At 40.5% G+C, this 19,044-nt stretch overlaps 1 protein-coding gene and 1 long non-coding RNA gene across 7 annotated transcripts in view; both read left to right on the forward strand.

Moving 5' to 3' along the window:
* LOC111255478 (discoidin domain-containing receptor 2-like) overlaps nt 1-19,044 on the forward strand; it is a 67,975-nt gene that overhangs the window by 29,613 nt on the left and 19,318 nt on the right. The gene's annotated exons all lie outside the window — the stretch shown is intronic.
* LOC111255479 (uncharacterized) lies at nt 6,931-11,881 on the forward strand. The gene is made up of 3 exons (XR_002675503.2): nt 6,931-7,493; nt 9,903-10,007; nt 11,684-11,881. It is a non-coding gene; the product is annotated as an uncharacterized LOC111255479 (long non-coding RNA).

Raw genomic sequence — 19,044 nt, forward strand, 5'->3', positions numbered from 1 at the left:
TTTTTTTTTTTGTAAAAAGTGTTATTTGGTAAGAAAATAAAGTATCAATAACGACCTATGCATTTTCGAGAAGAACTAACATACGGTTTTTCTTGTCGAATATGTGAGGCAGTTATCGACACTGAATTATCACTCAGAAAAAAACACCAAAACCATAAGTTGTAAACCCGCGCTAAAATAGCCCAGCAGTAATCTCATAGTCGCCTAAACGGCCATAAGAACCCGGAAACGAATTGGTCATTACTATTTAGACGCATAACATCTATATATTCGCATATTCTTGGAAATAAGGGTGCGCGACCTTTCTCTGTTGTTGTAAGTCTGTGTCTCTAAGGCACAGTCGATGTTAACGTCCTCCGCGACCGCAATTTTGATGCATGAAGTCATCAAAGACATTTCAAAAGCAGTCGGCTTTCATCTTTTCTCCGCCAGGAGAATTAATATCAACCACTATTTCATACTTTCAATCAATGTACAGGCTACTTTGTAAACTTCGAGAAGTGAAATGTCAAAGAAATTTCGACACATCTTCGGATATGTTCTCTCTATAGGAAATTATTCTTCACTCAGTTGAAGATTCTGATATTGTTAGATTGTGCTTCTACAGTTACAGTCAAGCTGGTAACCAGAATATAGAAACCTAGACTGCTCGAACGAGAAACCGCGAACCCTTCAGATATAATTAGACTAATGCGATTCCATTGTGAGTGCCCTAGTAGAAGACAACGTTTTTTGATAGTTATCACTTGCGCCAGTTGATGACCTCATTGATAACATCTACGCTTCATCGATAGTTTTTGTCGACTTTATTGTAAACGTTCGCTTAAACAATCAACCTGCTTGCAGCAGACATGCCGTATCTACGTTACAGATAACAACGCATGTTTGTGTTGTAGGTACATCGTCAACCTTTAACTCACCGGCCTGTATTGATGCTTTCTAAAGTATGACAGTGATACTGAATTCGAGATTGTTGCTTTTAATGACTGGATAATTTTTAGCTCCAGAGCGATCGTTTAAATATCAGCACGACGAAAGAGCGTTCCGACGATTTTTCTCGTACGTTTATGACATCGATTCCGCTTAGCATACGGGACACATGACAACATCGTTGTTAAATTGGCTCGCTTTCTAGTCCCAAACAATATGCTTTTCTCTCTGATTCTTCTCTGTTTCATTTAACAAAAATAAAGCAATTTCTGCTAAAAGGTTCCCTGCAAATTTTTTGCCAGCGGGACGAGATAGCTTACAAGGAGACGAGGTAGAAACCTTCTGATTGCTGGAAAGCTTCATTTAGAAGAGTGTAAGCACATTCGAAAATCATTGTCTAGGACAGAGAACGCGGAATCGGTTTAATTGAACTGAGCCCTCTCAGATCGTGGCGCCATGTAGGAAGCGTTTTATGATTTTTGAGAAAAGTTGGGCATACAAAACGGGATTTATCAGTAATAGCTAAGAATGGTCGAATGCTAAATGAATTAAATGTTCGAATCCCACAAGTTTGTCAGAAACCCTCGATATTTTAAAACATGAAAGACATATTACCTATAGAATATACCTATGGATATTTTTAGTTATGTACTGTCACAGGCTGGCTTCTGGTACACTGAAAGATAATCCGGATCCTTTTAGTTCCCATTTTTCGAGCTAGCTTCCAGTAAGCAAGCCTGCAACGATTCGTGATAATATTATATAATCTGATTCAATCCATTCTAAGATTTTTGAAGGCTTCAATTGTTATGATTATTTTTGACGTTTTACAGAACAAATTGTATCTTGCGATATTGAAGAACGTTTCTTTGTCGGAGATAATAGAGCATTATTGACACTGAGGCCTTTTTCTTCTAGAAAGGTACTGTACCTGTATGCCATTTTTGAAGACGCATCACTGAATGAGCAGTTGGCGTATACTTAAAGAGGCTGAGAAGAAGCCAACTAGAATGGTCTTCATTATCGTCGGACCATTGGTTTCCCATCCCAGTTGTGTAAATCATTGGCTTAGTCGAGAAGTTAATTCCCACCTTATCTTATTTTCAGCTTGGAATACGTGTCCCATAAGCGCCACGATCTCATGTAAACAGCAATGTCGGGAACGCAGAGTTGCTAGCAAGTTACACATACTGTAATCTGACATCACGTTAGAATAGTTTGAACGCTTTTGGAGGTTTTGTTAATTTACGGTGAAGCTATGAAAAAAGAATTTCAAACTTGCCAAGAGCAATCCATAGCACCCGCTACTTTTGTACATTACTTCCGTAGCCATAGGGGGAATATAGGCATGAAACATCACCACATGCTACACAGTATCAGGAATGGGAAAAGACGTCCGCACAAAAACCTTTTGACAATCCAGCCAGTTATTTGACAGCGAATTTAGCCTTTTATCTTTCATCTCGGTCACCTTGATGGTCATGATGATGATGATGATATACATAAACATACATTCTTTGTTGTGAACTACGGATAACTCCTACGCGGCTATGAACGTGGATTTGGAAAAGTGCTACATCACGTCAAACTTGGGGAGAAACAAATATCTGAAAAAAATCAAGTTTACTAGTATGGGTAACTTAGTGGCAATTCGAAGAACTGCACCAATCAGGTATTAAACAGGAACCTTTTTTAGCACGTAGAAAGCTTGTAATGTCTGGTTTCACTTAGCGAGTTTGTGCGCACTTAGAGCAGTTTCATATGGCAAAAAAGTATTACTGCAAAGGTTATTAGACCTCATCTGATTGAATAAAGCGGAAACTGGCTTTTTTTTTTCTCAATCTGGACTCGTTTCTTATGGAGCTGACATGACCTGGTATAGGCCTATTCTATCTATTTCCTGTTTTCCCGTATATACATATATATGCTGCTAACGCTACATAGAACCCAGAAATATTCATACGATATCGGAAAGCCATAGAGTCCAGATATTGCACCGGAAAATAGAGACGGGAGCTACCACTACGGTTCTCCTTCACAGAGAGCATACCTACTCCAGCGTTTGCTGTGCGAACTTCAAAGATTTTATAAGCATCAGATATGCAGCTATTCGCTTTAAAAAAAGGGACCAATACGCCGGAACTGTACAAGAGCAAAACCTGTCTGGCAGTTGCGCGAACGAAACATGGGAAAAGGCGAAAAACGGTGACGTAGCTGTGGTACGTACAGTTCAGTTATATTTGGCAAGAAGCTTAAGCCCGTCCCTGTTCCCGTCCACCCTGGACTAGCCTCGCCTTCTCCTGAATTCGCTACCGCCCCGTTCTTCGAAAAGTCTGAGCAGTCCCCACACCTGAAGAAGCAACGGCCGTTCGACTCGAGGGCCCCCTACAGAACGAGCAGTTCTAGTGTACTAAGGAATCACGGGAATTCTGTAATCGAATTCTTATCGCTCTATTAAGAAGCAGACCCTGTCTCGGCGTCGGTTGGTTTATCTCGTTGGTATTGTGGAAAAAAGGGAAGTACGCAACCCGCTAGCGAACGGCTATCACGACTATCTTACCCGGGTTGTTTCAATCTCTCAATGCATTTACCGCTTCGCTTTCCACCTCCACGAAGCCCAATAGATCTCACTATCGTATAGGGTCAGACAATCTTTTTTTACAAGTGAGCCCCCATAGATTAAAATAGCGTTTTCTTTTTTTTTTTAACTACCACGTTGAACTTCTTAATAAAGATATTGTCGTTCGGCAATAAACCGTTGCCACACTTCGCGGCAACAGAGAATTTCTTGATCTTTATTTCACAACAAGCACGGTCATGTCAGATACATCTATGGCCAGAATTGACTAATCAGGCTGACGACCCACATTTCATAACGGCAACTTTGAAAAGTGCATTTTTAATCTAACGGCCATTGGCAACAATCCAACCTGGAGCAATATTGTTGTATCTGACGAAAGAAAACCCTCATTGAGAATGAATAAAAAGCGGAGACAACTATGCAGGCTGATCGTTGAACAAATTTTAGTGGATCGTCATTGCTTTAGTTTGAGCCTTACGCTGAACCAGTTGATCAAGTACAAACGAGAAAATAGCTGTTACAAGTTATTAAATCGAAGTTCCTACAACGCAACAAAAATCGAGTAGTTCTTCAATATGCGAGTTCGCTTATGGGGACTTCAGAGAAAAAAAGGAGGTAAGAACTCACACTTGCTATTCTCGAACTAAGTGTTCTTCATTTAGGAGGCTTCCCTACCTACGCCATTCTGCTGTTTTCAGCTCTTTTAGAGACTTAGTCAGACTCATATGCTCTATTAACGTGGAAGGCATCAGCAAACTGAAATAAATCTATCTAAGGTTAGTAAATGTACCGTATAATGACAATTTATCGAAGAGGCTAAAGCGGTCTCACTTGCGTTCTGGCAAATAAATCCTGTATTGATTTATGCTACCACTGACATGGCTGCGAGTATGGACTGCACGTAAATGCGTATGAAAAAAAAACCAGCGGTCAAATATTTGAAGAACGTTCCAATGATTCAGATTCCTTCATTCACAGATGCTATCGCTTCGAATATTCTTTCTCGTCTTTCTGACACGTGACTTTCATAAAAGCAATAGGATAGTACCGAGCTTTTGTGTTTACTGGACCAGTCGGAGCGAACCTTTTTTTGGATGTATCGCGACAAATAGGTCCATCGAAGTTTGGCATACACAGAACAATTTTTTGCGTTGTTTATTAAGGGACCCACTAGTTTGTTGAAGTGTTAACTGTGCCAGTTCCATTGCTTCCCCTATAAGCTAAGCGTATGATAAAATTATCGGTTCATAACACATTTCTTATTATTTTCAAACCTTTAGAATTTTGTAATCGTAAATTCGATTTCTTACAAAAAAAAAAAAAAAACAATGGTACGAGAGAAATATGTAGGTTCAATAAAGTGAAACCATATTGTCTTTACTGAAATACTACTTCGGCACTTGAATACTGCTTGAGTACGCTCACGACCGTTCATTCAGCTTTCATTCCAAGCGCTATGAATAGCTTGTATCCCAGATTTGCTACTTGTAATGAATAAAATTATCTCTTTTGATAAACACCGTACCTGATCGCCGCAGAAGATCCGATGAGCCATCACAGCGGTAGCTGGCAAAGAGGGATTAAAATTAGATGATACATAGATCAGCCAGTGCACTACAACATCAATGGACAACCAATTCTATTTATTACTGGGGACTATAGCTCATTCTGTAAATGGTATCCCTATATATATAAAATATTTAATAGCATTTTACATTGATTTTCGATTGGAAACTTACGTTACCATTTACAGGAGTTGTTTTCAATAGCAGCCGTTATTGTTTTCTTAATCATTGGTGCATGGAAATAACATGGAAATTAAAAATGAGGAATACCGAGTAGTGAGGTTCGCTTGGCCGCTGTCTGTACGGCAGGCCCACTGCACTGACTGGTAAAAGCTGCATCTGTTGCAATCGCCAACTGAAGTAGTACAGACCGGCCACCGGATGATAGGCAAACGAAATCCTATGTTGCCTTTTGACCGCCGAATAAACTATACTTGTTTGACTGGGAATTGCTGGAAACACACTTAGTGTATTGTATCTGTGTAACGGACTAAAATTATGCTGTATTTTCCTATAGCCAAAATTAATATTTTGGCGGGAAAAAGGACAAGGAATGATTTTTTATGTATTTGTGTATGCTACTGTAAATATTTTTAACTATCAATGGGTGTGTTTGTTGATACCAATCAAAAGCCTTCAATGAGCTAAATTCAAATACTGTGCGTGTTCATGGATATAGATTTCAGTTTTTAGGCCCAAAAAGCCGTTTGAAAGGAGAAAACTTAAGTTCAATTTAGGAAAAAGCTTTTATTAATAGCAATCGACGAGCTGAATGGAAAATTATTACATCTCTAAGGTGGGTACCTTAAAAAAGCGAAAAAAAAAAGAATGTCGACCACCTGTTTGTATCAGTTTATCTACGTAGTAATAATAGGAAAATGCGCTCAACCTGCGTTTGAACAAATTTATACTAAATATTGGTTAAAATACTGAACCGGCTAATATGATACTTTTATAAAAAAATGATTCATTCATTTTCAGAGAAAAATTCCAAAATATAAAAAATAATTGTAAATATTTACAATAGAAAATTAAAAAAAAACCTTCTTTGAATTGATTAGTGAACTGAGCCGGGAGCATAGTTAGCCTTTGTTTGACATAATATGTATCAATATTTTTGAAAAATACGTAAAAAAATATTAAGCCTGCTAGGAGAATCAATAGGTTAATCGGCTCTATTAGTTGCAATACCTATTCAGAATTGACCGGAGGCCCAATCGATTAACGCCCGTTCCTCAGAGGTCGACCCACGGTCAATCCTGCTCAAACGCATTTCAGAGATCGAATTAATTAGACAGCGCTAAAAAGCCAAAAAACGTCGTGATCACATTTTAAAAATGGCCAGGAAAAGCCAACATATCAAGCGAGCCCCCGGCAGATTTCCTGGTACACAATAATGAAATGACTACAGGATAATATTAACGCTGCAGGACTATTTATTTATCGCAAAATCCGTTCTATTGTGTAATTACCTACGATAAAATAACGACAGATAACGATACTACTTTTCTCTTGACTGGAAAAAGCTATTTCTATTATTTGCTATACTTTATTATCTTCCGACCTTGTACCCACATTTTTACGTCAAAAGATTTCATAGGTGGTTCATATATACAGGTTAACTCCTACTTATTTATTTATGACGGATTCACTTAATGTTGTAGGGTAACATCTTTAGAACATAAGAAAAGCAAACGATTTTTCAGATACATTTTACAATACGCATCATTTATCTAGACATATTCTTAGTTCTCGGCTGAAATAACAAGCACCTTTTACCAAATTGTACTCCCATACTGGTTTCTACGCAACAACCTTGCTCAAAGATGATGTGACATATAAACCAAAGGGGTCTTGAGTTCGGCAATAGGGGAAAACAGATAATTCAGGATCGTAGCAGTATATTATATTTTACTGTTTGGATATTGTATCCTGTAGAAGTCGATGGTTATACATATATGTTTTTCCATTTTTTACCCTTCATATTGGAGGAACAGCTAACAATGTTCCAATCTGTTTATCATGGCTCAGGCATATACTGATGTTGTTTCATCGTTGGTGTTGTTGTCTTTTTTGCTGTGCTCGCTGGCTAAGCGAATTCGGGGCAACACTACCCTCAGAAAAGCACAAAACTGTGCGAACAAACCTCGTCAACCGAGAGAAGTGTACCTATCTTGCCTTACTGTCGGCCTCGTTGTTGTCAGCGGACTCGTTCATGCTAGAACAATCGCTAGTGGTAATAGCTACAGAACAGAAACATATATCGCTCGGTCATTTGTAGCTTGAGCAATACCGGAGTAAACGGAGGAGAAGGATTAGTAGAAGAAAGTTCCGAGGCCAAGGTCGAAAGGAGAACTGCGAAGAATGACGTCAACGACAACAACAACGGCAGTGACCATTGAAACAAACGAACGGAGGTGAGTTGATGGACCGACGGAAAGCCTGCCGTTGCAATCTCCGCCTTAGCAGAAAAAAGAATTACGTCATTTCTGTCCGATGTAGTCGCACCCGCATTACCACTGGCAGCGCCGCAGTAAGTCGTTGTAATAGTACAAGTGTGAGACGGAAATTCACAGTAGCAACCATAACGCTGCATCCATTTTTTCCGTTAACCGTCGGCCTTTTCATTGCAACAACTGCAGCTATGGCGCTTGGTTGGCCGATAGGAACAGACGTCAATGCTGAACTTCACCCCCGACTCACTCGCCGATTTTAACTTCCGATGTAGCCTTGATGCCTACCAAGCTATATATATATATATATATATATATATATATATATATGCTAAAAAGCGTAGTACACCCAATGTGTGTGTACGGCTACTGTCATAAATCTACCAGTAATTAGAAATGTTTGTTTTATGTAAGACATTTGTGTAGGTACAACACAAAACTATATAGTCTTAATTTAATATTGTTGTTATCATTGTTAGCAATGAAATTACCGGAGGCGACGCGGGGCACATTGTTAAACCGATTTTTTTACCTTTCTATGTCCAATAAAATCAACTTAGTCCGCTCAGATATTTAGCCAGTTGATCAGAGACGCTGCTGGACAGTGCAAAAAAAAAGACACGGATAGAAATTCTGCAGTGCCAATGATACTTGTAGGTGTCTTAGCGTAATTTCACAAAGAAACAGAGTATTCCCTATCACGAAATTCGTTAGTATGCTCTACGTTCACGTTTTGGCAAATCGTTACTTCTAATTATTACAGTGACGTTAAGGAAACATAACGGCCATCTTTGCCATTGTTAAAGGGCAGCCCCGCGGCAGTAGTTAGTGATAAAACTATTTATAATACTGAGAGTTAGACTACTTGAGCTTGGCTTAAACTATTACAATGCACTGCGCTTTGTTGATTTTGTAAATGAACCATGGTCCTATAAGGTCCATGTACAGGCTAAAGTAATTCTGTTGATTAATTAGTCATGATCATATCCACATGTATTTTAAGAAATGGTGCTACTACTGTTGCTCTTTCCAACGCGTAATCGTCATAAAACCAGAGATCCAGGAAGGCCAGCGCCATTAGCCAATGATAGATATAACAAACTTTGCAGTACACCTACTTTCCCACTTCATCTTTTTCCTCTGTCGTTTATTCGCTATCTTCCATCCGGAAGCGATGACGGAAACGCTCAGTGGGGGAGAGCCATTCACGCGGTTCAGCCAGTGAGCTGGTGTCGTTGTTGGTAGATACGTTCAGAGTATTGGTTCTAACAATTGCCGACGTTTCTGAGAGCTCTGTAATAAGAAGTCTGAACGTATCCGCATCTAATTCAATTGCAACAGGCGTCATCGTTGCAATCGTTGTCTTCGCTATTTTCTTCATCGGCCGCGGCGGCGGGGTCTTCATAGCCGACGAAGTGAAGTTCCCTGGCGGCTTCAGTAATGGTGGTGGTAATGCCAATGGTCGTGTGCCGTTTGACGAGCCTGGCTGATAAACGTTCTCGCTGCAATGAGTCGAGCGGCTTTACTATGAGGCAACGAGCATGGCAGCTTCCTTCGTTTGAGCACGGAGCGACGAAACAAAGAGGGAAGGGGTCGATCAGTGGCGACGCAGTTTGTACCAGCGAAAGCTATGAAGTAAAGCTTTGAAACCATGACCGAAGAGGCACTGACCGCCCGATGTCTACTTAATTCTCTCCCGAAAGGACGATGGCACTAGCCAATGGGCGTAGATGAGATGGGGTAAGGTTTATTCCTGGAAGGAAAATGTCTCTAACCGAAACGAGAATGCTACGTGAGGGAAATTGCCGCACACGTGGATCTCAAAGGCACTGGCTGCAACCCCGATTGTTAACTGAGCCGAAGAAAAAACAGGCCAATAGAGTGATACGCAATAGGGTAGCCTTCTGCTTTTTTGGGAAAACTCTGATGCTAAAGAGCAGATTAGTATTACATGTTATGTCGCTGAGCATGGCTATGATGCCAAGCATCTTCAATATAGTAAAGATACATAAAGTTACCATAGAATGACGAATCGACTGGCAATCTATCTTTGTTCAAGACAGCATGGTGATAACGTAATTGCCTATTGGCCTGGCGAAGCACACTGAAAACGCAGTGCCAGGAATCAAAAGCTTTCAAGGTTGGCTATTCATATCATCATGAAATAATCATCAAATGGTTAAGACATAACAAAAGACCTTTTCTTGCGTAACTTAAATTCGATTACGCTATGCACGTGTACAATTCAAATGTTTCATCCTTATCATTATAGAATATCTAATGGTTTTGTTTTCATGTATTTGTATTTTCAAACATGGCCTAAATCTAAAGAACTTAGTTGCGCCTGCTAGTAAGAGACTGTTCTTATCGCAGGGAAGCGGCGCCGTCTGGATGGCTAATTCGCATCTCCTTGAATATCTTTCTTCGGCGACCGTAACCGACAAGCGTGCTTCCACAGTGATTCAAATCTTAACATTGGTAAGAGTGATTACCGAAAGGTTCTTAACCAGGAGACTAAGCAAATAAGGAAAATGGAATATTATTGTTAATGTTAATAGCTATTTGTATCCTTGCCATACAGTTTTGTAGATCTTCTGAAGAAGCCTATGATAAGCCTAGCAGAACTAGCCCTGATTAGACTTCTACTGGGGGCAGGTTGTTGACGCTATACCTAAAAAAAGTGATCCGTAGAACCTCTCTATAAAGCAAAAATAACTAAGATTTCCAAAAAAGACAAAAACACCTATCATAAATTTATTTGTGAAATTTATTATCGAATCGTGCCGACCAAAAAAAATATAAATCATCATAGGCAACTTTAGCAGAAATTGATCTTTAAATTAAGCCATTTCTCATCACAGTACGAACTCATTGCGACTGCGCATGCGTTACCTCTTAAGAGGACGTGACTTAAGAGTTGTTGTTCTTGAAAGGCTAGACAATCCAATTAGAATATATTCCTGAACTTGTCGTACACTTTACCACAACAGGGGAAGCAAATTCACTTAAAGAAGGGATCAAGTTATTTGAAGCGCGTTTCATTCTCCTCGCAATTATCATTAAAGTCTGTTCAGTGATTGCCGTGCGCGAGAGCTGACATTCGGAGTAAAAGCTTCGAATAACCATGATCGCCTTACTGCGGCTCTATGCCAAATAGCTTAGCCTTCTTTTTGACTCGTTTAAAGCCTTCGTCATCACCGTTACGTTGGACCCATATTCGACCACCCTGAACTGCTTAAAACGTCGCGGATATCGAGGCAGCAAGCCCGTGGGGAGCGTTCTAGGGTAGATAAGCTCTCGGCTGAATGCATGATTGAACATATTGGGAACGGGGATATGGTATATGTTTTGTGCGAAGGAAAGCGGCGTATAGCTGGTACCGTACGGCTGAGACGCAACGAAAGTTATCTTGTGAGCCGAAGGTTCCGCCCCGCTGGCTGGGCCTAGGTCTGTGCGCAAACGTTCCGCCCCGTCTGCACAAGTCTGGGCTACGTCTCGCCTCGAGGACCGAGAAATAGCTATCTGGCCGATGTGAATCTCCTCCCGCTTTTGTGGCTGCAGAACAGAGCGCACTAGTGAAATTTTCAATGCTCCGATTCTTTGTTACTGCGTCAGGGCGCAAAGATGCGGCGTTTCTCTATCATCATCTTATTGTTTTAGCCGGTAGCTGAAGCAATAGAAAGAAAGCTCATTGTTCGTTACGCAGAGGTACACCACAGACCCTGTCAGCATTAAATTTGCGATCTAATACAGCGTTGGGAACCTACTATACAAACCACTAATCCTCCTAGAGTGGAAATGGAAAGTAGGAATCGTAAGTTTTTGACAACTTATGATTCTCACTTTGCCCGGTGTCTACTTACTATACGACTACGTGACAAATTGCTATTACTGAGTGAAAATCAAGCCAATACGACTAGCTTAACTCATGCGATTTCTTTATTTATTGCATTAATCTCAATAAAATTTAAAAAAAAAAATTAAAAAAAAAAACAGTCTCCGCCCGTCAGTTTGTCACACTGCACTTAATTTTAGACAACGAAAACAAATTGTAGGATCCTCTCGAAGTGTACCGTTGTAACGATTCCGAGGTGCGACCTCGCTATGCGAATACGTAGACACCTCAAATGCCAAAGATACCGTTGTCTTGGCAGGTAAAGACGAACAGAGCCCAGGTCCAGACACGCTATTACATGAGAACGTTTCGACAGGATGAAGTGGCGTTAGAGAACGCTTGACACTGAAGACGCGCGCTTCGACACATACCGCGGACTTATTTTGACATGGGCCAGTCATTCAATATCAGCAAAGGATAACTGAGGAATAAATATTACTGAGGTCTTTTGGGTCAATCAAATGGGAAAATAAGAGTTTTGTATTATTAACTCCACAATAGGGATTCAATGTCTGATTATAGCTAAGATATACGATAAATATTTTATCTAGGTGGCAGGTGATATGTTGTATGCCCTGATTTCGATGAGGAAATATTAAAAACGTTCTATATACATAGAAGTTCATCATTCAGTCAGTAAACAGGAAGGTCATTGCCGTCTTATGTGGAGTTGGAAGCGATCACTTACTCCTTAAAATTTATTACCGTTTTATTGCCTAATTAAGAGGCAATTAATAGTACAAAACTGGTATTTTATATTTTCTTTAGGTAATTTCTTAAATAGCCGATAATGTGAAATATGTTTAGGTTAAGTACGTAAGGTAGGATGATCAAAATATACACTAGTGATATATAGTACAGTATAATATAGTATAAAAAGGTATTAGGATTCACTATATACTTTGCTTCCTCCAAGATTGACACATGATATATATATATATATATATTTTGTCAGTGTTTCTTTTACCTGTCAACCGAATTGTGCATGCCGTCTTGCCAGAAGATAGCGAAGCGACACTTCAACCACATATCCAGTTCAATCAGATCAAACGTAAGACTGCGATGATGGTTGTCCACCGAATGGAAAAGGTAAAAATTCGTCGGCGGAAGGTACGGAGCATATGGAGGGGTGTAGCAAAACCTCTCATTTAAAATTCAGGAAGCCAGTTTTGACAATGTTTGCTACGTGCAGCCTCGCGTTGCTGTGGAGCAGGACGACATGGGCCTTCTTTCTGTTGAAAGGTTTGGTTGACTCATTGCAATTAGATCAAATAGACGTGCCAATATACTGTTTAATCTGTAAGAAGCAATACTTAGGAGATCAAGCCCTTACACTTCGACTAAATGCAAAGCACACTCTCCCTTGAATGGAAACCTCAGGCCTTGGCCATCCATTTCAATTTGTCGTTTAGTTAACGTATAGGCCAGTAAAGATTCAATGGAAAAATCGGTCAGCCTAGTTGTGTGACGCTCGCTATCGAGCGACATCTCTACATGTACCCCCTCTAGATAGTCGTCGTCAAACTTATACGTTCCGACAGAGCGGGAAGCCGGATATCGTCTTCGAATTTGGCTAACCGCTTTTGAACGGCCCTTTTCGTGATCGTGTCATTAGCATATCCAAGAAAATGTTCCGGATTGTTTTAACAGTGTTTTGGCTTCTACGAAATGCATTATACAAGAGGCATTAAAAATGCGCTCATTCTACACGGAACATGCATGTTTGAGTTCATAACATTGTAACAATACATTAATAGTACACACATAACAGCACTTGCCAGGCTTCGTAATGCGCAACGATGTCTTTTCTGTATTTAATGCATTTGTCCTACAGTAGAAAACGGTTAGTTGGGCAAAACTATGTGATGCAATACACTGCAAGGGCAAGACCTCTTCATTGTACATGTGTTTCACTTATTTGATAGCTCTCGCTGTTGTTCAGCCGGGGACTACTACATTAGATGCTAGACATGTATTGTATATTGTACGTATACAGCACATAACATGGCGCTGACAAAGATGTATAATTCGCTTCACTGGACCACTGGGAACGCTTTTTGCCCTTTCTCGTATTATGCTATCTACTAATGCAGTCCGTCGCTACAACTGACTGGACTGAGCTGTCCTGGGTCTCAAGATGCCACTTGCACTTATCCGTTAACCTAACGAGTGTAAGAAAGATGTTAATTCGATTTGTTATGAAGAAATGACATTGTATAGATAGCCCGAAGCTTGAGGTCCTCCCTGAGATGGAGTTCGCGTGCTGTCCGAACGATTTGTTCCTATGTCCTTCTCGCTCGATACTCTCGAACCAATAGAGGGCGCTCGTTAATCTTCTAATTCCAAATCGCGTTCAATCCTTCAACCATGAACAGGCATCGAATGCCTGTCATGGCGAAGGCGACTGACTTATAAACTAAGATTCGGTACATTTACTCAACAAAAGCTAGTCGTGAGCCATCTAATGGATCAATGACTGGAAAGAAATTCAATTGGAAATTGTCTCTGTAGAAGTGGCTGCTTTCAGAATTAGGTGACCCTCACCCCTAAACAACGACGTGTAAAATATTTCTTCTTATATAAACCAAGAATGTGAAAGAACGCGAGAAGCCGTGGATGAAGACGTGTAGTTTTCCTTACACCAAACACAAACAACGAACGAAGTTCTAGGGTAAAAACAATTAAATCTAGGCTATCATTAGGCGTATGGCGCACAAAGCCCCACCTTTGCTACGGCAGAAGGAGAAAACTTTGCAAGATGTCAATTGATGCTTCAGCAAACGTCCTCTTGTGAGGAGCATAATAGTTCAAGGCACAGTTTCTCTCTTTAAGGAAGGAAGAGAGAAAAAGAAGTGTGTTCAGTGGTCCCGTCATTGTCAGCTGTGCAAGTAACTTCGGCGCACTTATAGTTATATAGCAGGCTGCAAAACTATCTCCAGAAGGCTGATAACCATTCGAAATTAGTCGGATAGTCAATAGTCTGTGACAAACGTACAGCTTTCAAGCAAATGATAAAAGATTTTCATCACTTATTAAATATATTGATTAACCAAGCATATGCGTCAGTGAACTTTTCATGGCATACTCTTTGCTCACATCCTGCTTAACAATGTGTCAAAGCTATATATGACTAATTTGGACATGCTAGCACAGGTAGGAGTTATTAAATACTTCGACCGACGATTTAAGTTGAGATAATCAAACACAAATCTTTTAGAATGCGTCGTCAAATCATAGGTGCACAAAGGTGCGTTTTATGTCCCGTAGTAGGGGGGACAAGAAACTTCGTCATACCGCCTCGTTTGTCAAGATATTCGAAGCAACTGCTGCTGGCACGGTACCCAAGTCAGTATACAACCATCAAATTCGACCCAATCGATCAATGTCTACCCCAACAAGTTATATGTGCCCTTCCATATGGGTTTGCTCAGGCGAGAAGGGGTGAGCTTACTTAGGGGTATCACACAAGCATTTTAGGTCGAATGGATCGCATCCGGACCGTGGTTTTTCGACTACCAGTGTAAGGATTTGGGTTTCGGCTTTGAGGCGTTACCCATACAGGTTTACCCGGGAAAGGTCGGCTGTACCGAGTTGTACGACGCTGATATCGATTCCAGAGAACTCGATCTCGGCGACATTTTTCTCCTCCTTAACAGGCCGCCGTCCCATTGAAATCGGAACTTATTGAGAGGCACTCGTCCATGAAGTTCTGCGGTAAGCGTTGAGTGGTCTTGCTGACTTCTCAAGACCTCTTTCTGAAGTCTTTCGAGGCTCGAATGTAACGACTGAGATTTTGATGTCTTGATGGCCTCTAGAGGCTAGCAACCCTCCTTACTTTGGTGACATTCTTTAAAGCCAAGGTTATCTTCAATGGTTTCCTTTATTACTCATACACTTTTTAATAGTGGATAACCGAGCAACTTGTATAGCAAAAAAGAACCTGTCAGAACTGGGATGTGTCCGCTACCATTTCCGTTCCTAAAACCATCCGAGTTTTTATCAAGAAGCGCCATTTAGGTCTCATCATTATGTTCAGAAAACGTGTCTAAGCTAAGCTAGAACATTTGTGGAGAGAAAGTTACCGGAAAATTAAGAGCAATTAAGGCAAGCGCACAGCTGAGTATAATGAACTACTCAGGAATGAAACAAAGTCAATATGCAACAAAGGCAAAGAAGCTTGACAAACAAGGCATCCTACTCATACTGACTGCAGGCTTAGTCCTTTTGATACTAAAAATGTCAAATATACGTATGCGGAGTTGACGCAAACAAATTCGTCTTTCCCACAAAATGAATTGATAAAGCTCTACATTTCACTCTAGTTGCTAGCGATCGCAATTCTCCAGGCTATTGAGCGGCAAATTTTGTAAACTGCAATTTGTAGGTTCCTCACGGGTTTTGCCTCATTCGTCTATACGTTTAATTTCCTAATCTCGCCAAGTATTGGCCTGGCCCAACAGGAGTCTGAGCATATTAAAGGAGAAACAAACAAAAACACCAGCAATCAAGCGCTACGAGCGGAAGTCAAGCAGTGAGGCGATTGCAAAGTCAGAGATACCAGGACGGATTGGCAATGGTCTTCGTCCCCATCTTGTTAAATAGTCGTATATGAACTCTTTCGCTCTTTCACACAGGCTCCTTCTTAGTGTGCTCGTCTAAACCTCTGCCATAAGAAAGGGTGGTTAGTTCGGCTCTATCGTTTTGCTTGTGCTTGCACAGACGGCTGACCTGCAAAACTTAAATTTCTCAGTATCGACGTGATATCGAAAGCTGCCTGAGGCACGATATTATAAGCTAGGAAATATCTCTCGTTTTTCAATAACTAAGTGCTGAAACTCTATAGAAAAATGACCAGCTCCGTTGGGCGGTAAAGCATAGGAAGCTGAATTATGATACCAGATTCTCATGTACGAAGTTCCTTCAATTAGTTATTTCGAAGGAAGCAGCTTTTGGTTTGTGAATAAGTAAGCTTGGCCTAGGCTAATTCTTAATTAGATGTACATACACAGTCAAAGAATAGTATGTTTCTTCACAGCATTCTTAGCTGATCCGTTGAACGATAAGATGGCTGCAACAATGGCAGTTGCATTCTTAGCAATGGCATTATTGGCATTAGGCTTTTAAAGGTATTTGAATTTCTATGTCTCGAAAATTTTTGACGCAAGCTTTTTAAAGCGAAGTATCTGAAGGAACCTAACTGAACGCTCTAACAAACACAGTTGCTATAAGATATAATGGTCCATATTGTCAGATCACATATACTTTCCCAATACCAATCTGAAGGTCAGGATAAATACGGGAATTTTCTGATTTTCTCAAGTATTTTTTGAAGTATTTCATTTACATCTAATTCTACCTAAAATTCTGTGGCAGACTTGAGTTATTCCTTTAGAGAAGGATTTTTCAGGTCAAAGTTTGTCCTTAACTCTACTTTGAAGGCCTGTAAGTTTACAGCTTAGTTCACAAACAACAGTCATCATACCTTCCTCTTTCCTCGCAACAATAAATACTTGATGCATCAATACCGATATCATATTCGCCGCTAACCTACAGACAGCTCCCTTTTGACATTTTCTCTAATTCCAATCAAATCGAAATTTGTCTGCGCGTCCTGACGGCCACGTTGCCTCCATTAAGTTCAATCAATTAGGTTGTTGCCACGAAAACTTAATATTGCGATAGAAATAGATGTGAAGAGCAGAGTAATAAATGTAAGCACAGTAGCTAAGAGTTCACTTGGCGATTCTCACAACACTGGCACAATCTAGCACAGAAGGTAAAGCGGGGACGGTGTTCCTGTATAAGCTGTCTAGCCGGCCGTTTTTCCTTTTCTTTCCGGGATACCTGTTACTAGGCAACGTGCACGAAATGTCTTTGCTCGGTCAATTCGTGGGATAGGGAAGGATTTGAAAACGGGGGGCATGAGCTCAAGGCCCCCATGAAAGGGAAAGCAACTTGATTCAGTTTGCGCCTCTATGTGCATGTTCGAATGCGTAGCGGTGCGGCTACTGGATGTAACGATTATAATTATGAAAAAAATATAACGTTGCTTTGTCTTTATTCTACTCTCCAAGTATGCCTCTTCAAGTAAACTAATTTTATTATTAAGCCGAAATATTATTATTATTATGATCATCGTATTTGTTCAGCTGTTATTGACGGAAAAATGACGCGATCGAGGTGCGACAAGTGGAGCCCTTGTAGTGTATATATGGTGTTAGTGAGAAAACTCCTTATCAATATGGGCAGTGCTCTCTTTTAGCTTGCGCCTCATGTGCTTATAGATCAAGCAGTTTTGTCTAGAGTAAGATGTTGCGATTATTCAGTCCGTGTATTTATGTATGCACGACGCCATCAAATAGATTCGCTATTATTGTCCAGGGTTTTCTTAGTTTTCTACTGTTGCGTTGTGTTTTGTAAGACATAATCCGCTCATCAAAGTCAAGAACAGCATGGCCAATTCTATAAGTTGTTCATGATATAGCCATGAGTTTTTTTGTGATACGGCAGGTCTTATCTTGTCACACCTTTCTGTCAAACCGGTTGCCAAATCGCTATTTGGATTCAGTGTATATACAGGCCATGACACTACCATAATCGAAAAAACCGAACTTACCAAGCTTCGCTTTTGTGCGCTTCCGGTGTAGCTTCCGGAGGCGACTTTAAAGTTTGCCCACGCAGTCAGTGCAGATTGGGTGGCAGGCGGTTCCCGGTGGGAGGTTGTTGTTGGCTGTGGTCTGCTTGCAAATTCATTATGAACCACTGGGACCAAAAGAGACCCAGCGACGTGCAGTGCACACTCGAGATAGAGAAAAATGCGTTAGTACAGCGTGAAGAGTACCAAACGATCTATGTGGCCATTCAGTGAGACCAACCAACTTGGTAATCATTGCGTTTCCCATACCAGCGTCCCTTACCACTCCCTATATATATATATATATATATATATATATATATATATAACAATTGTGTATCGTACAAACATACAAGGAACGCCTGGGTTTAGCACATGTTTCTTCTAAACCATCTTTTCTAAGCAATCTGTGCATGAAACGCCGTGTTTGATCGAGTATTTATTGGGTCACCGGGAGCTTGATATGGTAACGGAGCTCTAGAGTCAAAACAGTGTACTAGCTCTACGGTTCTAATCTGGTTTAGTACATGAAACTTAATGCAATCTTGTGGCTGTAAATTTGTTAGTAAGGTGAACTTGTGAAAGAGGTAAATTATTATACGGATATAGCATTATATGCATACATTTTGTGTATATGATGTAAGAACACAAAGTTTTTTAGCCATCAGTTTCTACCGTAGTTGTCTTTTCGAACGTAACCTTTGTTGTCACAGAAGGTGGCAGGTACACTTTTACGTAAATTGCCGCTTGACGATAATCCCACGTACAACGACCCAACAGGTCGTTTTTTTGCCATTTGTTACGGTTCTTTCGCCGTGCTTTTGTACAATCAGAGACTAACCGTCAATAAAAGTCTTCGTATTAGTCGAGTAGGTGCCTTGGCAGCACGGGTGTAGTGAAAGTTTCGCAGGACCTCACGTTTACCAAGTGAGCCCTGATACGAAGTCAAGAGCTCCTTCTATATTGAAAGAAATACAGTAGCATGC

The sequence above is a fragment of the Varroa destructor genome, unplaced genomic scaffold, assembly GCF_002443255.2.
Source record: "Varroa destructor unplaced genomic scaffold, Vdes_3.0 BEIS01000001.1, whole genome shotgun sequence".
NCBI lineage: Eukaryota > Metazoa > Arthropoda > Arachnida > Mesostigmata > Varroidae > Varroa > Varroa destructor.